Genomic DNA, 11,011 nt, shown 5'->3' with positions numbered 1-11,011 from the left:
GTGGATGAGGAAGTGATGGAAGTGATTGACCATGATCCAGTGCCAAGGAATGCACCTGTACCCAGCTCCCCTACGCCTCCGCCTGCCCCACACGATAGCAGGGAGGAGGAACTAGTTGTTCCCCCTGCCCCACTGCCTGCCACTGACACTGGGCCCCGAAGGTCCACCTGTCCCAACCTAGGTAGACCCCCACTTAGGTACAGGGAAACTACTCTTTAAAGGGGTTTTTTTTGTGTTGAGCATATAGATTACAAGTTTGAATGATAAGTGGATCAACAGAAGATGTCACCTGATTGGAACTTTGATTAAACCGGCCGTTGCCGGCAACTGGTCCCCGTAGGGACCTCCTGCAACCATGTGTAAGGGACTTCTTACGGACAAGCCCGAGAACTGGCAGGGCAACCACAAACTAGTGGGATGTAAATAAAAATTGTTGGCTTGATACCGTTACCGCCTCCAGAGAGGCTGATTTGGGAGGATGGGCCTGGAGGAAAGGGATGGCCCAGTCCCGCCACTACCGAAACCGGTGGCGATCCTCCGGGGGTTCAGGGGCGGGTCCCCTGAAAGAGACAGTACCCGCTCGGGCAACTTGGTTCTGGACTGGGGTCAAGGGGTGCTGCCCACTTCTTAGGGGCAACATCAGGGTCAGGTTGTTTGGGTGGGAGAAGAGCGGAAGCCATACCGTTTAATAAAAGACAACCGTTCAGTAACGTTTAAGAATGTGCCTCCCGTTGTGGGAAGATTGAAAAATGCTTGTGTTTTAATGTTTTTACATGTCTTTTACTGTTTTCTATCTTTTGCAGTTAAAAACAAAAATAAAACCGGTGATGGACGGGCAGCCCGCGGATGGTCTGCATTTTACTAAGGGGGAATGTGGCGCCCTGGACAAGCCAGGACGTCACAGGTACTACAACAACACACCCCACACCCTGGCTAGGCACACCGAAGTCAAACAAAAATCCTTGTTGCCTCCCTCCAGGGGCTGATGTCAACACCAGGGGGTGGAGTCAGGTGGTTGGCCCCACCCACCGATGAGTTCACATGTGTTTTTTATGTATACATCTTTTAAATATAACTAATAAAGATATATTATTAAGTGACCATTTAGTTCGGTTTTCTTCTTTTTTGGTCCCCTATCCATAGGGTAGTGTACCCTCCCCATAGGGCTTTAAAACACCTGGGAATTATGGTCCATGCAAAGGCTGTGGGCCGACATTTTAATTTGAAAAAGTGATCCCATACTGACCGTGCTTTCTGCATCTAGCACGTAATCCTGTTGTAGAAATTGCTGTACAACCAGGTTGATCCATGCAGTGCATATGTGATGTTGGCCAGACATTGTGTCACTTGGCCGTATTGCCACCACTGGTTTTTCAGCCTGACCGCACTTGGCCTTCCCTAGCTACAGGTTCAATGTAGACAGCCATTTGTCCAACTCGTTCACCAATGTACCGAAAGAGGAGCAGCTGGATATTCCTGATGACATTCATTCTATAGTAGACTTGGAAAGAGAGAAGATGGCTATGGAAAAAGAATGCTGGCAGTAACCTCTTCACAAAATTTCCATTTTCTAGTCTCTTCCTTTGAAAACAGCAGTCCAGTACCATCAATTGCTTCCTCCCCATAGGGAATTGCCCCCTCCCCAAAGGGCTTTCAATCAGCAGTGAGTAACTAAGCGAGTCCACTAAACACACAGGCTGTGCGGCTTTTTTTGGAGTTTTTGTTTAAAAATCATGATATGTATTAGTGGGCCTGTGTCAGGCCTGAAGGCTGGCAGTAACCTCTCCACATCATTAGGAGACCCATTTTCTATTCTCTTCCTTTGAAAACAATAGTCCAACACCATGAATTGCCTCCTCCTCATAGCGAATTGCCTCCTCCCCAAAGGGCTTTTAATCAGCAGGCAGTTACGGTTTATCAAACACATAGGATGTGGGCCTTTTTTTGTATTTTGGGTTAAAATCAAGATATGCATTAGTGGGCCTTTGGCAGGCCAAAATGCTGGCAGTAACCTCTACCCAACAATCGGAGTCACATCTATTTAGACTCTGCGTACCCAAACAAAAAGCTGCTTAATATCCTCAACTGACCCCTATTCATAGGGAATTGCCCCCACCCCCCAAGGGCTTTCAATCAGTAGGTAGTTACGATCCACCAAACACATACACATAAGCTGTGGGCCTTTTTTTGTATTTTTGGGTTAAAAATCAAGATATGTATTAGTGTGCCTGTGACAGCCTGAACGCTTCCAGTTACCTCTCAGTTGCCCCCTCCCCATAGAGAATTGCCCCCTCCCCAAAGGGCTTTGAAACAGCAGGGAGTTTCAGTCCAGCAAAAGCACGGGCTGTGGGCTATATTTTTTTTCAAACCAAGTCATGAATTAGTGGTTCAGTGGCTAGCCAAAATGCTGGTAGTAACCTTCACTCAAAAGCTTTTGAATATCATCAACTGCTCTCTATCCATAGAGATTTGCCCCCTCCCCAAAGGGTTTTCAATCAGCAGTGAGTTACAGTCCACCAAACAGATAGGCTGTGGGTCTTTTTTTTGTATTTTGGGTTAAAAATCCAGATATGCATTAGTGGGCGTGTGGTAGGCCTGAACGCTGACAGGAACCTCTCCACAAAATTAGGAGACCCATATTCTAGTCTCTTCATCTCAAAACAACAGTCCAGTACCATCAATTGCCTCTTCCCCATAGGGAATTGCCCCCTTCTCAATAGGCTTTCAAGCAGCAGGCAGTTACGGTCCACTAAACTCATGGGCCATTTTTTTAATTTTCTGGGTTAAAATCAAGATATGCATTAGTAGGCCTGTGACAGGCCAAAACGCTGGAAGTAACCTCTACCCAACAATTGGAGACACATATTTAGTCTAAATATCATCAACTGCCTCCTATCCCCTCCCCAAAAGTCTTTCAATCAGCAGGGGGTTAATATTCACTAAAGACATAGCCTGTGGGCCTCTTTTTTGTATTTTTGGGTTAAAAAATCAAGATATGCATTTGTGGGCCTGTGACAGGCCTGAACGCTGCCAGTAACCTCTCCACAACATTAGAAGTCCCATTTTCTAGTCTCTTCCTTTGAAAACAACAGTCCAGTACCATTAATTGCCTTCTCCCCATAGGGAATTGCCCCCTCCACATAGGGTTTTAAAACACCAGGCAGTTATGGTCCATGGAACACAGGCTGTGAGCCACTGTTTTTTTTTTCTTAAAAAAACAGTGAGGACATGTATTACACTATTTTTCACTTATGAAGAATGTTGTGTAAGGCTATGTGCGCACGTTGCGTAAATACATGCAGTTACGCTGCGCTTTGTAGCGCAGCGTAACTGCATGCGTCCTGCATCCCCTGCACAGTCTATGGAGATTGTGCAGGGGCCGTGCGCACGTTGCTTTTTTGAACGCAGCGATTTGCATGCAGAAATTTACATCCGAATCGCTGCGTTAAAAAAAGCAACATGTCACTTCTTTGGTGCGCTTTGGTCCCATTGAAATGAATGAGGTTGTTCAAAGTGCAACGAAAATGCATCGCTGTGCGCTTGCACTGCATTTTTGTTGCGCTCTGAATGATACTGAACGCACGCAGTTTGCCCTGGAAGTGAGGTCAAGAGGTTGGTTTCCTGTTGACCTCACATCCTGGCAAAGTACAGTCATCTTTCCTGTATTTTGGAGAGAGGCGGGCGTGCTTTTTTTTTTCCCCTACACAGGTTCGGAGCAGTTATTTGGAGCATATACCATGGCGTGGTATAATCGTTTAAAAATCGATGTGCCGAAGATGATCAGCCTGGTGAGTATAGTCAATGTTTTATTTTTTTGTCCCAATAGTTTAGCCCCCGTGACCTGGTCCTGGCCCGTCCCGTAGTTTAGCCCCTGTGATCTGTTCCTGTCCCGTCCCGTAGTTTAGCCCCTGTGATCTGTTCCTGTCCCGTCCCGTAGTTTAGCCCCTGTGATCTGTTCCTGGCCCGTCCCGTAGTTTAGCCCCTGTGATCTGTTCCTGTCCCGTCCCGTAGTTTAGCCCCTGTGATCTGTTCCTGGCCCGTCCCGTAGTTTAGCCCCTGTGATCTGTTCCTGTCCCGTCCCGTAGTTTAGCCCCTGTGATCTGTTCCTGGCCCGTCCCGTAGTTTAGCCCCTGTGATCTGTTCCTGTCCCATCCCGTAGTTTAGCCCCTGTGATCTGTTCCTGGCCCGTCCCGTAGTTTAGCCCCTGTGATCTGTTCCTGGCCCGTCCTGTAGTTTAGCCCCTGTGATCTGTTCCTGGCCCGTCCCGTAGTTTAGCCCCTGTGATCTGGTCCTGGCCCGTCCCGTAATGCGGCCCCGTCCCGTAATGCGGCCCCGTCCCGTAATGCGGCCCCGTCCCGTAATGCAGCCCCGTCCCGTAATGCGGCCCCGTCCCGTAATGCGGCCCCGTCCCGTAATGCGGCCCGTCACCTGGTGCTGTCCGGTGCTGTGGTGCTGTCCGGCCCGTTGTGCTGACCCGTCCAGTGTTGATGTCCCATCCGCTCCTGCTCCCCCGTCCACTCCTGCTTGAATGATAGATTTCTTCATGAGCTGAGGTGACGTCACCCCAGCCGTGGGAAATGTCCTCAAGTTACCCTATTCTCCCCAGCTGAGGTGACGTCACCCCAGCCGTGGGAAATGTCCTCAAGTAATCCCAGTCTCCCCAGCTAGGTGTGATAAAATGTAAAAAATGAAAATAAAGTTTGTAATCTTATCTAACGCTTCTTTCTTTTATTTTCTATCTTTCTATGTATCCTTCTTTCTATGTGTTTGTTCTATATTTCCATGTATCCTTCTTTCTATATATTTGTTCTATATTTCCATGTATCCTTCTTTCTATGTGTTTGTTCTATATTTCCATGTATCCTTCTTTCTATATATTTGTTCTATATTTCCATGTATCCTTCTTTCTATATATTTGTTCTATATTTTCATGTATCCTTCTTTCCATATATTTGTTCTATATTTCCATGTATCCTTCTTTCTATATATTTGTTCTATATTTCCATGTATCCTTCTTTCTATATATTTGTTCTATATTTCCATGTATCCTTCTTTCTATATATTTGTTCTATATTTCCATGTATCCTTCTTTCTATGTGTTTGTTCTATATTTTCATGTATCCTTCTTTCCATATATTTGTTCTATATTTCCATGTATCCTTCTTTCTATGTGTTTGTTCTATATTTCCTTGTATCCTTCTTTCTATATATTTGTTCTATATTTCCATGTATCCTTCTTTCTATGTGTTTGTTCTATATTTCCATGTATCCTTCTTTCTATATATTTGTTCTATATTTCCATGTATCCTTCTTTCTATATGTTTGTTCTATATTTCCATGTATCCTTCTTTCTATATATTTGTTCTATATTTCCATGTATCCTTCTTTCTATATATTTGTTCTATATTTTCATGTATCCTTCTTTCCATATATTTGTTCTATATTTCCATGTATCCTTCTTTCTATGTGTTTGTTCTATATTTCCATGTATCCTTCTTTCTATGTGTTTGTTCTATATTTCCATGTATCCTTCTTTCTATATGTTTGTTCTATATTTCCATGTATCCTTCTTTCCATATATTTGTTCTATATTTCCATGTATCCTTCTTTCTATGTGTTTGTTCTATATTTCCATGTATCCTTCTTTCTATGTGTTTGTTCTATATTTCCATGTATCCTTCTTTCTATATATTTGTTCTATATTTTCATGTATCCTTCTTTCCATATATTTGTTCTATATTTCCATGTATCCTTCTTTCTATGTGTTTGTTCTATATTTCCATGTATCCTTCTTTCTATATATTTGTTCTATATTTCCATGTATCCTTCTTTCTATATATTTGTTCTATATTTCCATGTATCCTTCTTTCTATGTGTTTGTTCTATATTTCCATGTATCCTTCTTTCTATATATTTGTTCTATATTTCCATGTATCCTTCTTTCTATATGTTTGTTCTATATTTCCATGTATCCTTCTTTCTATATATTTGTTCTATATTTCCATGTATCCTTCTTTCTATATATTTGTTCTATATTTTCATGTATCCTTCTTTCCATATATTTGTTCTATATTTCCATGTATCCTTCTTTCTATGTGTTTGTTCTATATTTCCATGTATCCTTCTTTCTATATATTTGTTCTATATTTCCATGTATCCTTCTTTCTATGTGTTTGTTCTATATTTCCATGTATCCTTCTTTCTATATATTTGTTCTATATTTCCATGTATCCTTCTTTCTATATATTTGTTCTATATTTCCATGTATCCTTCTTTCTATATATTTGTTCTATATTTCCATGTATCCTTCTTTCCATATATTTGTTCTATATTTCCATGTATCCTTCTTTCTATATGTTTGTTCTATATTTCCATGTATCCTTCTTTCTATATATTTGTTCTATATTTCCATGTATCCTTCTTTCTATATATTTGTTCTATATTTTCATGTATCCTTCTTTCTATATATTTGTTCTATATTTTCATGTATCCTTCTTTCCATATATTTGTTCTATATTTCCATGTATCCTTCTTTCTATATATTTGTTCTATATTTCCATGTATCCATACATTTATCTGTACAAATTTTTTTTTTTTTTTTTACCGGAACATGGTTTTTACTGCTCTTTTGTGTTTCAAGGTGGAGACGTTCCCCTGCTTATGGGACCCATCCAGTCCAGAATATAGCCATAAACAAAAGCGGGAAAACAGCTGGATAATTATCTGCCGTGAACTTTTCCCTCGGTGGCATGAGGCTGATGCTGCTCTGCAGAATCATATTGGTAATGTTAATTGATGCGTCGTACTGTCTACCAAAATATTTTATACTCTGTCTTCCAGATTTTCAATTTTTTATTTTTATTTGTGACAGAAAAAGATATACGGAAAAGATGGCGGTCAGTGAAGGACCGGTACAATCGGTTCCAAACCGAGGCCAACCGGAGTGGATCTTCGCCTTCGAAATTTAAATTTCCGTTCTATGATGAGCTGCAGTTTCTCCAGACAAGCCGAGTCTTACGTCCGTAAGTTTACAAAATTCTTGCACAAAAAACAACCAATGTTACCCATCTTATTTACCAATGTGTTAATATTATAAATTCTCTAAATGAACTATTTTATGTATTCACAGGACCGAAGGAAATATAGATCCTCCACAGGAGCCGACACAAGAAAGTACTATGGACAGTGAAGAGCTGGTGTTACAACAACCACCACAAGACATCTTCAGCCAGGCGTCTGAGGAGTCAAACATGGCGGCAACAGAACAGCAACATCCCAGCACAGGCGGTTCGTCGGTGGCAGCGGCAACTTCAGTGTCTGGGATCCATCAACACAGTCAAAGAGGGAAAAAAAAACCCCAAAAAAACAGAAAACAAGGAGAGCCAAGTACTGATCCACTAGAAAATGAAACTTTGGCTATGCTAAAAAGTACGGCACAGGAGTATTACTTAGATAATTTTGGGGCAAGCGTTGCGAATCGATTGCGTCTCATAAATAATCGTTGCAAACAATCAACATGCATGACGGCCATTTGTTCACTATTAGCTGGCTTTGAGGAAGATGTGCCCTTCCCAACAGGAGGTGAGCTTGCCTGTGGCATTGAAAACATTTTTCTACGTAAACAGGCAAAAACACCAAATGTAGCATCAACTACAACAAGTGCCACCTTCACACCTTCTAGTGCCACCATTCCAACACCACCTGCCCCTTATTCCTTTGTTCGTCCCTCCCCCTACCCAGACTTTCCTACCGCATTTGGGGTGAGACCTGCCACCCCATATTATCAATCCCAATTAAGGCGTGAGGTTCCCCCAAAAAACATTGAACCAAATACCCCTCAAATTACTGGCCCATCACAAAGCTTGGAAGCCATGACCAACCTTTATTCGGAAGACTTTTTTAATCTGTAAATTAAAATTCCCCCAAAAATTTGAGGCTTAACAGCTATGTTTAGACTGTAAATAAAAAATAAAGGGTCCTATCCGAAAGAATTATTTAATGTTTGAAAAAAAAATCTAAAAAAATGTGTATGTTTATTTTTACACTGTCATGTTAAGAACACTGTAAAATAAAAAAATACTAGTTTTCAATTGAATCTTTTTGGTTAAATAAATTTTGAAAAACAGTTTTGACTTTGTGTGTGTATGTTAACTTCTTATTTTGTTTCATCCAAATTGTGACACAGTAAATAATTACATCATTTTTCATTTAACACATATTTATTTCACATAACATAAACATAATATAAACATGTTGCATTTGAGGTATTAATTAGGGGTGACAAGATGTGCGTTCCATTGAGCGTGAAAAAAAATCTTCAACATATTTTCTTTCATTCGGGGTCCTGTCTTCTCTGCTGGTCTGGCTGCTCAACACCAACACTGGAGTATTGCCAGTGCACGGCACCTTCCGGACTCATAAAGTAGTCAGTGAAGGTCTCTCTCACAGAGACACCAGAATTACTAGGCCGACCAGAAACGGTCAATACTGGCATAAAGCTTCGTGCCTGTGCTTCTTCAACTACATCACTGGTGTACTGACGAGCAAAATTGTGGAGAGCACAGCACGCTTTTATGACAGCATCAACCGTGTTTGGTTTTAACTGGATGGCTGTGTGAAAGATCCTCCACTGACTACTCATGATTCCAAAGGTGCACTCCACATATCTACGTGCACGACTCAGCCGATAGTTAAAAATCCTACGCCGGTTATCCAGTCCCCTCCGTGGGTATGGGCGCAGCAGGTTTGTTCGTAAAGGGAAGGCCTCATCCGATACCATCACAAAGGGGACTGGATCTGTGGAGCCCGGCAAAGGTTGTGGGGCTGGGAGCGTTACGCAATCTTGAAGAATTTGCAGACCAATCTGTGATGTTCTCAACACCCGAGAATCCCCCGTACTGCCATAAGCACCAACATCGATGGCCACAAAGTTGCAATGGGCATCCGCCACCGCCATGAGCACCACAGAAAAATATTTTTTGTAATTAAAAAAATTGGATCCTGATCGCGGTGGCTTCTGCACTCTTACATGTTTGCCATCGACGGCACCTATGCAGTTGGGGAAGTTGGCCACAGTCTTAAAGCCTGCCGCAACCTGCAGCCAAGTCTCCTCGGTTGGGGAAGGCATCACTATGGGCTGCAACTTCTGCCAGATCACGTTGCATGTGCACCTCACAATTTCGGAAATGGTTGATTTACCCGAAATTGAAGATGCAGGGATGCAAAACTCTCTCCAGTGGCCACAAATCTGGAAAAGAAAAGAAAATGAAATGAAAACCAGTTTGGGACTTTTTTCAAAATTTACATACATTGCAATTTAATTAAACCAATGCGCAGCAGTGACCTCATTAGCGATCTCGCTGTGTGTGACACTGGGCAGCGATCTGGCCCCTGCTGTGAGAACGCTGCTCGTTACACACAGCTCGGCTTCATTTTTTAGTTGTTGCTCTCCTGATGTGAACCACACATCGCTGTGTGTGTCAGCGAGATAGAAACAATCTGATTGTGCAGTGAGCCGGCCTCGGCGGACGCTGGTAACCAAGGTAACTCTCGGTGAACCAGCCTGGTTATCTGATATTTACCTTAGTTAATATCTTCCGCCGCTCTCACGTTGCCAGTGCCGGCTCACTGCACGCATCGCCGGAGTACACATCGGGTAAATAAGCAAAGCGGTTTGCTTATTAACCCGATGTGTACTCTGGCTAGGTGTGCAGGGAGCCAGCGCTAGGCGGTGTGCGCTGGTAAGTAAGGTAAATATCGGTTAACCAAGGGCTTGGTGACCCAATATTTACCGAAGTTACCAACCACAGCATAGCTGACACGCATCGCTGCTGGCTGGGTGCTGGTCAATGGTCGCTGGTGAGATCTGCCTGATTGACAGCTCACCAGCGACCATGTTGCGACGCAGCAGCGATCCTGACAAGGTCAAATCGCTGGTGGGATCGCTAGAGCGTTACTGGATGCGTTGTGACAAGAAGACATTACATATAAAGGTGTTGGCTGTGCATTGTCCTCAAGTTCTGGCTGCATTGTGTAACCACTATATTGACTTTAATGTTGCCATGTTTTTAGAGAAATTAAATTAAGTGCAACATGAACATTTTCCAGCAAAACAAAATCAACGTAATTCCCAGTGTCACATGAGGAGTGTGGCCAAAATGTCGAGATTCATCATGAAAGGGTGCAGATTCCTGTAGCAGACACACAAAAAAACAAAAACATTGATTGGTATATATTACGTTACAACTTACCGCAAGGTGATGAGCAGCCTTTCCTCAGCTGAGATAGACCTTCGCATCACAGTGTCCTTGTATGTTAGGTCCGTTTTGACAATTGCTAGTAGATGATCAAAAGAGTTGATGGGGAGCCGACAAAAAGACATGAATTTGTCTGGATAACTATTTAAAAAAAAAAAAATAAAAAAACAATAACAACCAGAGATGCATATAGAAATATGGTATAACATACACATATACATATGTAGCAACATAAAAAAAGTAGGTTTTGCTCACCGCCTTAAATCTCTGTACAGTGAGGCAAAATGGCCTTTCTCCTCACGTGCCATAACAAGAGGATGCACCCACATCTTTTTTGTCATTGCCTACAACATATTGTATTGGTTAATAGAGCACAACACCCAAAACATAAACATGATCAAATTTGGGGAAAAAATTACCTGGCGTCTACGACGGCGAAGTAATAACAGTAGAATAATGAGCAGCCGACTTCGTTGTGCCCTGCGTAGACGTATCTGTCCTGTGGGGTGCGGCATTTTTTCAACCAAGATCACTCTGTTTCCACAATGGAGAATGTAGAGAATGTGGAGAAGAAGGAAATGACATCACAGGTTTTTTTTTTCCCCAAGGTCTGTTTTCAACAAACTTTATTGAACAGTGTGTTGGAAAAGGTGCCTAAAAAAACGCATGGAAAACGCATGGAAAACGCATGGAAAACGCATGGAAAACGCATGCGTTTTAGATGCGTTTTTTTACTAAGACGCATTGTTTACAAT

General features: G+C 42.4%; 1 long non-coding RNA gene across 1 annotated transcript; it reads right to left on the bottom strand.

Annotated features, from left to right (window-relative positions):
* Positions 1–10,253: 10,253 nt before the first annotated feature.
* On the bottom strand, positions 10,254–10,770 carry LOC142244349 (uncharacterized). Its single transcript, XR_012724521.1, has 3 exons — positions 10,676–10,770; positions 10,512–10,600; positions 10,254–10,397 (listed from the first exon to the last, which is right to left on the bottom strand). It is a non-coding gene; the product is annotated as an uncharacterized LOC142244349 (long non-coding RNA).
* Between the last annotated feature and the right edge of the window lie 241 nt (positions 10,771–11,011).

This window comes from Anomaloglossus baeobatrachus, chromosome 6 (genome assembly GCF_048569485.1).
Source record: "Anomaloglossus baeobatrachus isolate aAnoBae1 chromosome 6, aAnoBae1.hap1, whole genome shotgun sequence".
NCBI lineage: Eukaryota > Metazoa > Chordata > Amphibia > Anura > Aromobatidae > Anomaloglossus > Anomaloglossus baeobatrachus.
The sequence above is the reverse complement of the archived record's forward strand: the minus strand, read 5'-3'. Positions and strand labels throughout refer to the sequence as shown.